Source organism: Nycticebus coucang, chromosome 4 (assembly GCF_027406575.1).
Source record: "Nycticebus coucang isolate mNycCou1 chromosome 4, mNycCou1.pri, whole genome shotgun sequence".
Classification (NCBI taxonomy): Eukaryota; Metazoa; Chordata; class Mammalia; order Primates; family Lorisidae; genus Nycticebus; species Nycticebus coucang.
This window is the reverse complement of record NC_069783.1, coordinates 35,282,547-35,296,126: the sequence shown is the minus strand read 5'-3', so window position 1 is coordinate 35,296,126 and position 13,580 is coordinate 35,282,547. Positions and strand designations below refer to the sequence as shown.

At 37.5% G+C, this 13,580-nt stretch overlaps 1 pseudogene; it reads right to left on the bottom strand.

The window, feature by feature from the left end:
* Nucleotides 1-10,736: 10,736 nt before the first annotated feature.
* LOC128584530 (centromere protein Q-like) lies at nucleotides 10,737-13,022 on the bottom strand (annotated as a pseudogene).
* Between the last annotated feature and the right edge of the window lie 558 nt (nucleotides 13,023-13,580).

The following is a 13,580-nucleotide window of genomic DNA, read 5'->3' as shown; positions in this document are numbered from 1 at the left end:
CTCTGGGCAGTGGCACATACCAGGGATAAGTCACAATTTCTGTGAACTCAAACAGTGCCTGGTCTGCAGGGGAATATAGCCAGGACAGAATCACTAATTCTGCCACAATGTAAGTGTCAGCAACATCAATCAGGGGCAGGAGTGGAACTAAGTGAACTGCCCCAGCTTCCATTAAGTACCCAAGGTTGTCAGCTTCAGCTCTCCCTGCCAGCTGGTGGCAGAGAGTGGCAGCATGGCTGAGGAGACATAGATCTCCCTGTGACTCAGATAGGTGCAAACCCCTGGAGCATCTGCTCATTGGAGAGAACTCGGTCACAGCCCTGTGGGGATATCAGTGACTGGGTGTGACAGAGATGCAAGGTAGGGGAAGGAGGCATCAACCTCCACAGACATTGTTTTGCTGGGTGGGTCCTTCTGACTCCATGAAACACCGGAGTGAATCATAGTCGAGCTTCCAGCAGACCCCTGCTATCTAGTTCCTGGAGACCTTTCAAATTCTCCTACTTGAGACTGGTTGCTGACTGGGACAATTGATTTGTATCTCTTGAACTGGGCCAATCACCTGAGGACTATCCAAAGTTGTACCCTGGGTGTGTGGTTGTGGGAAGGTTTGATTCTCCTTTTCAAATTATTTCCCGGGGTGGGGGGGGAGGGTGACTTAATTGCTGGCATATCTGCACAGCAGAGACTTCAATACAGAGTAACTGATTCACTAGGGTAGGACAGAGATCAGCTGAAAACAAGACAGAGCCACTTAGCCCCACCACACCAAGCAAGTCCCCAGTGTCTCAGGCCATAGCACTGTATGGGTCCTTCCCAAACTCTAGAGAAAAAGGTGGAGACACCAGTTCCAGCTCTTGGGCAAAGGGCTGGTTAATCACTACTCCAGGAGCCCCTAACCCAACTTCACCTTATCTGCTCATCTAGCCAAATGGTGTAAATGAATCATGGGGTGGAATCAGCAGAAAAGCTCTGGTAACATGAATAACCAGAGTAGATAAACTCCCCCAAAGAACAACATGGCGGACATAACAAAAGTTCCCATGCATAACAAATGACTGAGATGTCAGAAATCGAATTCAGAATTTGGATTGCAAATAAGATTAATAGAATGGAGGTAAATTTGGAATTGGAAATTCAAGGAGTATTTCAAAAGTCTCAAGAATTTAATGAATTCAAAGACAAAGTCACCAAAGATTTTGACACATTGAGGCAAGAACTTGCAGCACTCAAAGATCTGAGAAATACAATAGAATCACTCAGTAACACACTGGAGCAGATAGAAGAAAAGATTTCTGACATTGAAGACAAAGCTATTCAACGCTCCCAAACTCTCAAAGAGGAAGAGAAGTGGAGACCAAAAATGGATCATTCTCTCAGAGAGCGCTGGAATAATTTGAAGAAAAATAATATTCACCTTATAGGAATTCCTGAAGGCAATGAGGTTGCTTTTAAAGGGACAGATGCCCTATTTCATGAGATAATGAAGGAGAACTTTCCACACATGCCAAGAGATTCTGAAATTCAGATAGACAGTTTCAGAACCCCAGCACAACTCAACCCAAATAAGACATATCCTAGGCACATTATAATTAACTTTGCCAAAGTTAATATGAAGGAGAAAATTCTCCAACCAGCCAGATTTAAGAAAACCATAACCTACAAGGGGAAGAATATTAGATTGACTGCAGATCTGTCTGCTGAAACCTTTCAAGCTAGAAGAGGATGGTCATTGACTTTTAATCTCCTAAAACAAAATAATCAACCCAGGATCCTAAATCCAGCTAAACTAAGTTTCATTTATGATGGAGAAAATAAATACTTTAATGACATTCATATGTTAAAGAAATTTGCCATAACTAAACCAGCTCTCCAGACTATTCTTAGACCTATCCTCCATAATGACCAGCACAATCCTGCACCACAAAAGTAAACTCACTTAGAAATTTTTGATCAAATTTCAACTTTCACAGTGGCAAAAGGATTAAAAATGTCCACTGCACTTTCGAAAAACTCAATACCCCAAATTCTACCAGGCTTATCAATATTTATAATTAATGTGAATGACTTAAATTGTCCGCTAAAGAGGCACAGGTTGGTTGATGGATACAAAAACTCAGGCCAGATATCTGCTGCATACAAGAATCTCATCTTACATTAAAAGATAAATATAAAGTCAGGGTGAAGGGATGGTCATCTATATTTCAGGCAAATAGAAATCAGAAAAAAAAGCATGTGTTGCAATTTTCTGTGCAGATACAATAGGCTTTAAACCAGAAGGATAAGGATAGTCACTTCATATTTGTTAAGGGTAACACTCAACATGAAGAGATTTCAATTATTAACATTTATGCACCCAACCAGAACGTGCCTCAATTTATAAGAGAGACTCTAACAGACATGATCAACTTGATTTCCTCCAGCTCCACAATAGTCAGAGATTTTTAACACTCCTTTGGCAGTGTTGGATAGATCCTACAATAAGAAGCTAAGCAAACAAATTTTAGACTTAACAGACATCTACAGAACATTTCATCCTAACAAAACTGAATACATATTCTTCTCATAAGCCCATGGAGCGTACTCCAAAATTAATCACATCTTGGGTCACAAGTCTAACCTCAGTAAATTGGACCAACATGGAATAAAAGTTGAACTCACTAACTACAGGAATCTGCTTACACATACACAAACATGGAAACAAAATAAACTTATACTGAATGATAGCTGGGTCATAGATGAGATTAAGAAGGAAATTACCAATTTTTTTGAACAAAATGATAATGAAGACATGAATTATCAGAACCTCTGGGATACCACAAAGGCAGTCCTAAGAGGGAAATTTATAGCACTGCAAGCCTTCCTCAAAAGAATGGAAAGAGAGAAAGTTATCAACTTAATGGGAAATCTCAAGCAACTGGAAAAAGAAGAACATTCCAATCACAAACCCAGCAGAAGAAAAGAAATAACCAAAATTAGAGCAGAATTAAATGAAATAGAAAACAGAAAGATTATACAACAGATCAATAAATCAAAAAGTTGGTTTTTTGAAAAGGTCAATAAAATAGATAAACCTTTGGCTAACCTAACCAGGAAAAAAAGAGTAAAATCTCTAATTGCATCAATCAGAACTGGTAAAGATGAAATAATAATAGTCACCTAGGAAATTCAAAAAATTGTTAATGAATATTACAAAAAATTCTATTCTCAGAAATATGAAAATCTGAAGGAAATAGACCAAAACTTGGAAGCATGCCACCTTCCTGAACTTAGCCAGAATGACGTGAAAATGTTGAACAGGTCTATACTGAGTTCTCAAATAGCATAAAACATACAAAATCTCCCTAAAAAGAAAAGCCCGGGACCAGATGGCTTCACGTCAGAATTCTACCAAATCTTTAAAGAGGAACTAGTACCTGTTATTACTCAACCTGTTCCAAAATATAGAAAAAGAAGGACTACTACTGAACACATTCTATGAAGCAAACATCACCTTGATTCCCAAACCAGGAAAAGACCCAACAAGAAAAGAAAATTATAGACCAATATCACTAATGAGTATTGATGCAAAAATATTCAATAAGATCCTAGCAAACAGAATCCAGCAACACATAAAAAAAAAATTATACACCTTGACCAAGTGGATTTCATCCCAGGATCTCAAGGCTGGTTCAATATATGTAAATCTATAAATATAATATATCACAGAAACAAATTAAGATCTTCAAGAATCACTGAGCTGATAGCAAGGAGGCCTGTGTGTGGTAGCAGAGTCCTGACAGAGGCAGAGGCTCCCGTCCAGAAGGAGAGTTAAAGTACAGAAATTTAGCAAGTAACCTGGTAGATTAGAAATGCACCAAGAGAGGTTGAAGAATGCACATCAACCCTGCTGAGGCAAGCTGCAACCCCAAGGATACAAACAAAAGGAGTGAGGAGAGGGCAGTCAGCTGAGAGGGAACCACGCAGGAGGAGTGGTGCCCTGCGGCACAGAGCAGCAGCCGTTTTTGGCAACAATAGGTCTCACCCCTGGATACACTGGAGTCACTCCCCTGTCTCTTTGGGCAACAAGAGGAGGCCAGGCATCTTCTGAGGTGGCAACCACTGTCGGATCAAATCGGGGCCAAAAACGCAGGCCCTGGGAATTTAGCCAGGACAGAAACAAATTCCACAAAGTTGTTCTGTTCAGTCAGTAACGTCAATCAGGTGCGGGGCTGGAACTGAGTGAACACACCCTCAGTCTCCATCAATCCCCGAGGTTGTCAGGCCTCATCTCCCTCTGCCAGATAGATATAGAGAGCAGCAGCCTGGCTGAGGAGACATAGATTTCCTTGTGATTCAGGCAAGTGCAACCCCCTGGAGTATCTGCTCATTGACGGCAACTGGGTCATAGCCCAGTGGGGTTATCAGTGACTGGGTGTGACAGAGGTGCATCAACCTACCCAGACTAATCTATTTGCTGAGTGGGTCCTCCTGACCTCACAGAGCACTGGAGCATGTCATATTTGAGTTGTCAGCAGACCCCTGTGATCTACTTGCCAGAGACCTTTTAAACTCTTCCACCTGAAACAGGTGCTGACTGAGACAATTGATTTGGACATTTTGAACTGAGCCAATCGCCTGAGGACTATCCAAGTGGTGCCCTGGGTGTGCGGTTGTAGGAAGGTTTGATTTTCCTTTCCCAATTGTTGCCTGTGGGGGGTGGGGTGACTTAACTGCTAGTATTTCTCCACAGCTGAGACTTCAACGCAGAGTAACTGTTTCACTAGGGTTGGACAGAGACCAGCTGAAAACAAGGCAGAATAACTTAGCCCCACCACACCAAACAGGTCCCCAGTTTTCAGGCCATAGCACTGTATGGGACCTTGGCAAAACTACAGGGGAAAAGTCAAATGGTGTAAAATAATCATGGGGCGGAATCAGAGGAAAAACTCTGGTATCATGAATAACCAGAGAAGATCAACCCCCCCGAAGGAAAGATATGGCAGATGTAACTGAAAATCCCACTCATAAACAGATATCTGAGATGTCAGAAATTGAATTCAGAATTTGGATTGCAAACAAGATTAATAGAATGGAGGAAAAATTGGAATTAGAAACTCAAGGAGCAATTAAAAAGTTGGAATTAGAAATTTGAGGAGAAATTCAAAAGTTGTCTCAAGAATTCAACGAATTTAAAGACAAAACCACTGAAGATTTCAACACATTGAAGCAAGAATTTGCAGTCCTCAAAGATCTGAAAAATACAGTAGAATCCCTCAGAACAGAGTGGAGCAAGCAGAAGAAAGGATTTCTGACATTAAAGACAAAGTTTTAAATGCTCCGAAACTCTCAAAGAGGAAGAGAAATGGAGAGCAAAATGGATCATTCTCTCAGAGAGCTATGGGATAATTTGAAGAAGACTAATTTCCACCTCATTGGAATCCCTGAAAGTGATGAAGTGGCTTCGCAAGGCACAGAGGCCCTTCTCCATGAAATGATGAAAGATAATTTTCCAGACATGCCAAGAGATTCTGAAATCCAGATAGCAGACAGTTTCAGAACCCCAGCATGACTCAACCCGAATAAGACATCCCCCAGACACATCATAATTAACTTCACTAAACTTAATATGAAGGAGAAAATTCTGAAAGTAGCCAGACATAAGAAAACCATTACCTACAAAGGGAAGAATATTAGAATTTCTGCATATCTCTCTGCTAAAACTTTTCAGGCCAGAAGATGGTGATCATCGACTTTTAATCTCCTAAAACAAAATAATTTTCAATGCCAGATCCTGTATCCAGCTAAACTGAGTTTCATTTATGATGGACAAATTAAATACTTTAATGACATTCACATGTTGAAGAAATCTGCCATAAAACCAGCTCTTCAGGATATTCTCAGACCTATCCTCCATAATGAACAGCCCAATCCTCTACCACAAAAGTAAACTCACTCAGAAACTTTTGATCAAACTCCAACTTCCACAGTGGCGAAAGGATTAAAAATGTCCACTGGACTTTCATAAAACTCGATACCCAAAATTTTACCAGACATATCAATATTCTCCATTAATGTGAACGGCTTCAACTGTCCTTTAAAGAGGCACAGGTTGACTGATTGGATACAAAAACTCAGGCCAGGTATTTGCTGCATACAAGAATCACATCTTACCTTAAAGGATAAATATAGACTCAGGGTGAAAAGATGGTCATCCATATTTCAGGCAAATGGTAATCAGAAAAAAGCAAGTGTTGCAATTCTATTTATTTGCAGATACAAAAGGCTTTAAAGCAACAAAAGTAAGGAGGATAAAAATGGTCACTTCATATTTGTTTAGGGTAATACTTAATATGATGAGGTTACGATTATTAATATTTATGCACCCAACAAGAATTCACCTCAATTTATAAGAGAAACTCTAACAGACATGAGCAACCTGATTTCCTCCAGCTCCATAATAGTCTGAGATTTCAACACTTCTTTGGCAGTGTTGGATAGATCCTCCCATAAGAAGCTGAGCAAAGAAATTTTAGATTTCAAGTTAACCATCCAACATTTGGATTTAGCAGACATCTACAGAACATTTCATCCCAACAAAACTGAATACACATACTTCTCATCAGCCCATGGAACATACTTCAAAATCAATCTCATTTTAGGTCACAAGTCTAACCTCAGTAAATTTAAAGGAATAGAAATTATTCCTGGCATCTTCTCGGACCACTATGGAATAAAAGTTGAACTCAGTAACAACAGAAATCTGCATACTCACACAAAAACATGGAAGTTAAATAACCTTTTGCTGAATGACAGCTGGGTCAAGATGAGATTAAGAAGGAAATTGCTAAATTTTTGGAACAAAATGACAATAAAGACATGAATTATCAGAACTTCTGGGATACCACAAAGGCAGTCCTAAGAGGGAAATTTATAGCACTGCAAGCCTTTTTCAAGAGAACAGAAAGAGAGGAAGTTAACAACTTAATGGGAAATCTCAAGCAACTGGAAAAGGAAGAATATTCCAACCCCAAACCCAGTAGAAGAAAAGAAATAACCAAAATTGACCAGAATTAAATGAAATTGACGAATTATACAACAAATCAAAAAGTTGGTTTTTTGAAAAGGTCAATAAAATAGACAAACCTTTGGCTAAGCTAACCAGCAAAACATTTGGCTAACCTAACCAGGAAAAAAAGAGTAAAATTTCATCCATCAGAAACAACAAAGAAGAAATAACAACAGCCTCCTCATAAATTAAAAAAATCCTTAATGAATATTACAAGAAACTTTATTGTCAGAAATATGAAAATCTGAAGGAAATTGACCGATACTTGGAAGCACGTCACCTTCCAAGACTTAGCCAGAATTAAGTGGAAATTTTCAATAGGCATATATCAAGTTCTGAAATAGCATCAATCATACCAAATCTCCCTAAAAAGAAAAGCCCGGGACCAGATGGCTTCACGTCAGAATTCTACGAAGCCTTTAAAGAGGAACTAGTACCTATTTTACTCAACCTGTTCTAAAATATAGAAAAAGAAGGAAGACTACCCAACACGTTCTATGAAGCAAACATCACCCTAATACCTAAACCAGGAAAAGACCCAACAAGAGAAGAAAATTATAGACCAATATCACTAATGAATATAGATGCAAAAATATTCAATAAGATCCTAACATACAGAATCCAGCAACACATCAAACAAATTATATTCATGACCAAGTCAGTTTTATCCCAGGCTCTTAAGGCTGGTTCAATATACGTAAATCTATAAATATAATTCAGCACATAAACAAATTAAAAAACAAAGACCATATGATTCTCTCAATTGGGATGCAGAAAAAGCTTTTGATAATATCCAGCATCCTTCATGATCAGAATACTTAAATAAATTGGCATAGAAGGGACATTACTTAAATTAATAGAGGCCATCTACAGCAAACCTTCAGCCAATATTGTATTGAATGGAGTTAAATTGAAATAATTTCCACTCAGATCAGGAACCAGACAAGGTTGCCCATGGTCTCCACTGCTGTTTAACATTGTAATGGAAGTTTAGCCATCGCAATTATGGAAGAAAAGGTGATCAAGGGTATCCATACAGGGTCAGAAGAGATCAAACTTTTGCTCTTCGCAGCTGATAAGATTGTATATCTCAAAAACACCAAGGATTCTACTACACAACTCTTAGATATGATCAAGGAATACAGCAGCGTCTCAGGTTACAAAATCAACATTCATAAATCAGTAGCCTTTATATATACCAACAATAGTCAAGCTGAAAAAACAGTTAAGGACTCTATTCCTTTCACAGTAGTGCCAAAGAAAATGAAATATTTGGGAGTTTACCTAACAAAGGATGTGAAAGATTTCTATAAAGAGAACTATGAAACTCTAAGAAAAGAAACAGCTGAAGATGTTAACAAATGAAAAAACATACCATGCTCACGGCTGGAAGAATCAACATTGTTAAAATATCTGTACTACCCAAAGCAATATACAGTTTTAATGCAATCACTATGAAAGCTCCACTGTCATACTTTAAAGATCTCAAAAAAATAATACTTCATTTTATATGGAATCAGAAAAAACCTCAAATAGCCAAGACATTACTCAGCAATAAAAACAAAGCAGGAGGAATCACACTACCACACCTCAGATTTTACTATAAATCTATAGTGATCAAAATAGCATGGTACTGGCCCAAAAACAGAGAGGTAGACATATGGAATAGAATAGAGATCCAAGAGATGAATACAGCTACTTAACCATTATTTGAACTTTTACAAACCAATAAAAAACATTCAATGGGGAAAAGATTCCCTATTTAACAAATGGTTCTGGGTGAACTGGCCGGCGACCTGTAGAAGACTGAAACTGGACCCACACTTTTCACCATTAACTACAGTAGACTCTCACTGGATTAAAGACTTAAACTTAAGACATGAAACTATAAAAATACTAGAAGAAAGTGCAGGCAAAACACTGAAGAAATTGGCCGGGGCGAATATTTTATTAGGAGTACGCTCTGGGCAATTGAAGCAACACCAATAATACGCTACTGGGACCTGATCAAACTAAAAAGCTTCTGCACAGCCAAGAACACAGTAAGTAAAGCTAGCAGACAGCCCTCAAAATGGGAGAAGATATTCGCAGGTTATGTCTCCGACAAAGGTTTAATAACCAGAATCCACAGAGAACTCTAACATATTAGCAAGAAAAGAACAAGTGATCCCACCTCAGGGTGGGCGAGGGACTTGAAGAGAAACTTCTCTGAAGAAGACAGGTGCACGGCCTACAGACACATGAAAAAATGCTCGTCATCCTTAATCATCAGAGAAATGCAAATCAAAACTACTTTGAGATATCATCTAACTCCAGTAAGATTAGCCCACATCACAAAATCTCCAAATGGAGATTTGGAGAAAAGGGCACACTTCTACACTGCTGGTGGGAATGTAAACTAATATGTTCCTTTTGGAAAGATGCTTGGAGAACACTTAGAGATCTAAAAATAGACCTGCCATTCGATGCTATAATTCCTCTACTAGGTATATATCCAGAAGACCAAAAATCACATTCTAACAAAGATATTTGTATCAGAATGTTTATTGCAGCCCAATTCATAATTGATAAGTCATGGAAGAAGCCTAAGTGCCCATCGATCCATGAATGGATTAATAAATTGTGGTATATGTACACCATGAAATATTATGCAGCCTTAAAGAAAGATGGAAACATTACCTCTTTCATGTTTACATGGATGGAGCAGGAACATATTCTTCTTAGCAAAGTATTTCAAGAATGGAAGGAAAAGTATCCAGTGTACTCAGCCCTACTATGAAACCAATTTATAGCTTTCATATGAAAGCTATAATCCAATTATAGTCCAAGAATAAGGGGAAACAGGAAGAGGGAGAGAAGGGTGAGGACAGGTGAGGGAGGGTAATTGTTGGGACCACACCTACATTTACTAAGTGAAGAATATAAATGTCTTAATACAATAACTAAGAAAATGCGGTGAAGGCTATGTTAACCCATTTGATAAAAATATTTCAAATTGTATCTAAAACTAGCACATTGTATCCCATGATTGCATTAATGTACACACCTATGATTTAATAAAAAAAAATTAAAAAAATACAAAAAAAACCCAGTCAGTTCTGGAGGAAACTAAGAGATTAGGAACTCCTGGTGCCCTCCTACCCCAGGGCATTAATCTATTCATGAGGGATCCTCCTCCATAAATCAATCACCTCCCATTAGATCACCTCTAACACTGGGGACCAAATTACAGCATGACGTTTACATTTATACATCTAAACTATAACTGCATCCAACTACCATCCTAAAACTGCCGTGGAATTATATGATTTTTAAAATGAGCCAAATTTAGGCTTAGCGGAAAACAATAACTCTTACAGTAAGAGAAAATAACTTTTATAAAGGCTTATAGCTATTACTAGAGACGTAACTCATAACATCCATTCCCCATTAAGTGGGAACCCAAATTTGAGCTAACTAGATTAATGATTCTCATCTTAGAATCAAGGGTAGGATGCTCAAGCCACAGTGACCAATTCCATCAGAACCCCTGGGGGTAGATAGGACTCATATTATTTTTTAAAGCTTCCCCAGTTAAACTGAAGAACAAGTAAATTACGTTACATTAGGTCAAAAATTAATACAGGTTGTACTACCAATTTACACAAGTGTAGGTTAGCTTCTCCTACACAAGTGTAGGTTAGCTTCTCCTGTTTCTTGTGTATGCTGCTTCTAATAAAAGAGGTTGATCTCTTGTTCAGTGCAACTTAAAAAGTAAACTGTAAAGCCACACAAGTGAAATCACAGTTCTATCCGAAGAATAGTGGTGTTCTGTTTAACCAACCAGCACTAGCATTTATCTGCAGGTGCTTATTGGACTCACTCTTGGGACTTTAAAATAAATGTAGATATCCAGCAATTATCCTAGACTAGTTGAATCAAAATTACTAGTGGAGACACCTGAGCATAGGAACTTTTTAAAATGTTTATGATTTTGATGTCTGATCCTGGGTGGAACTCTAGTAATGTGCCATGTGGTTTGTCCTTACTTTAAAAGGTAGAAGTTTAATCAACACCTGCTAGGAACCTTGTCCAGGGGTTTCCAAATTCCATAAGTACTTGGATCATGTGATATTTTAGGTTCCTCACAATTCTTAAGTTTCTTTTTTCTTTCTTTCTTTTTTTTTGAGATTTTTTTTAGATTGCAGTCATTTTATTTTACAAATAGATAAAATCAGAGCACAAGACAATATACTACAGTTGGTAAGAAAAGATTTTTGATATATTTGTGACACTTTATTCACACACATATATAATAAGCTAATTAGCTAATTATACATTGGGAAAGGTTTATAAGAAAGGTTTTGTGTTTTGTTTTGTTTTTGGTTGTTTTTTATTGTGGGGGAATAAATGTGCTACCGTTCCTTTTAAAATAATTTTCTTAAGTAAAGATATGCTTTCTTGACAGTAGAAAATAAATTGATTCAGTTACCTACCAACGAAATAAAATATTAATGTTACCTCCTAAGTTAAACATACCTGGCAATTCTTAACTACTTTCCAAAAAGACTAAGGAGCGAGGTAAAAAAAATGAGGATTTTTCCATCTTCTAAATGATCAGGCAGAAAATACAACCCATCAGCTACAGAATTAATAATAGCAAACTCCTATGCTTTTCCATACTAGGTACTGTACATAATTTACACACTACAATTCCACGTTTAACCAATAAATGAGTTCCTTTTAACCATTATAAACTATTAGGTCATGCCTACTATTCTTTTTAATGGTTTTAGGCAAGTAATTGCAGATACGACAATATAAATGCTGATTTTTCTAGCTGTGACAACTGCTAAAAAGAGTTTTCAGAACTACATTAGATACTAATGATAGACCTACAGAGGCTAATTTTAAAGTACCTATCAGGGCATAATAAATCCTACAGAAGCCTCAGCCTCTGCAATATCACCATAGGTTAATAGCTTTATAAGTCATAAACATTAATATGGGACAATTTAAGAAAAAACTCTTCAGGTGGCATCCAGTTTCTTACAGGCTTCTTCAATGAGCTTTAACATGTTCTTAATCTGGGAGGAATTATGAAGCACATCCAAGTCCTTTAGAAGAGCATTCTGGTTTGGAATTAGTGTCAAAATTTCTTTCTGAAGTGTGGCTGCTTTGAGACTTTTCAGAGAGTTTTTCAGAGAAAGTTCTGGAAGAAAGAGTCCACTCCTACTATCCGTTTGAAGCACTTGTTTTAGTGTCTTCTCTTCCTCTTCTACCTCACTTTCCAGAATTTCAATTTTGTTTCTTAGGCTCTGAATATCCTCAGTCATCAATTCTGCAGTCTCTACCATTCTTTCTATTTCTTCCTGCAATAATGCCAGACGTCTTTATTAGCTTGCTCCTGTGCCCTTTCCACATCCAGTAGACTTGACACATGAGTTAAATCCTTCAGCTTTTCAGGAAGGACTTCCAGGGTTTCACAAAGTTGTAGTAATCTTTTTTTCGGTAAGTTGAGATGATACTGTATTTCTTCTTTTTCTTGACTACTATTACTCAAAATTGTTATTATTACTGATTCCATTATTGTTTGCAAATGCTATCTGCTACTCTTTGAAAGTGCTTGCCAGGTATTCCTTTTGTTAGGTGCTATCCTTATCTGTTTTATATTAGTATGCTTTGTTTGTCCTTCAGAAGACAGATGGTTTGGATGATTTTTTCTTTTTCCTGTGTTTCTAACCTTTTTCTCTGACAACTCTTCATCATCATCAGTTTTCTTTTTCCTGTGTTTCTAACCTTTTTCTCTGACAACTCTTCATCATCATGTTTTTCTTTTTGAATTTCTTTTTAACTGTTGAGACTTTTTCTTGGAAACATGTGGTTTACCAGGCATCTTGATCACTAATTTCTCAGGAACCCTTTGGGAGCCACGCTCAGGATAATTTGCGCCCAAACAATTGGACACAGAGTAGAACCACTTTTTTTTTTGAAATTTTAAAAACACTTTATTTTGGAGGTGCCTGTGGCTCAAAAGGGTGGGGCGCCAGCCCCATATGCTGGAGGTGGTGGGTTCAGACCCAGCCCTGGCCAAAAAATGCAAAAAAACAAAACAAAACAAAAACTCCAAAAAACTCAACCACTTTATTTAACAAAAGTTAAATATACTAAACTGAAATTAACATATATCCTAAAATTATCACCTTCCATTAATAGGAAGATCCTTTTCTATGCATGTGTTTGGCTTAAACTCAACTGACAATAACTGTGATGTTCACTTACGTCAACAAATGCTGACTAAATTCTTAAGTTTCTTTAGCCCAAAAACTTACAACAGATCATTTACAATGAAAACTCTTGATTTTACCAGAAATAGATAATTACAAAAAAAAAAGAAACTGATAGTTACTTCATCTCTAAAACTGACAGGACTTTGGTAGTCTTAGTAGAACATTGCCTCTGACATCAGTCTTATTGGGTAAAGGGAAAGGAACTTCTTGGAAGAAAAAGGGTGGGAACAAGTTCCCTGAACCCTTGTTCATTCTTTCTCAAC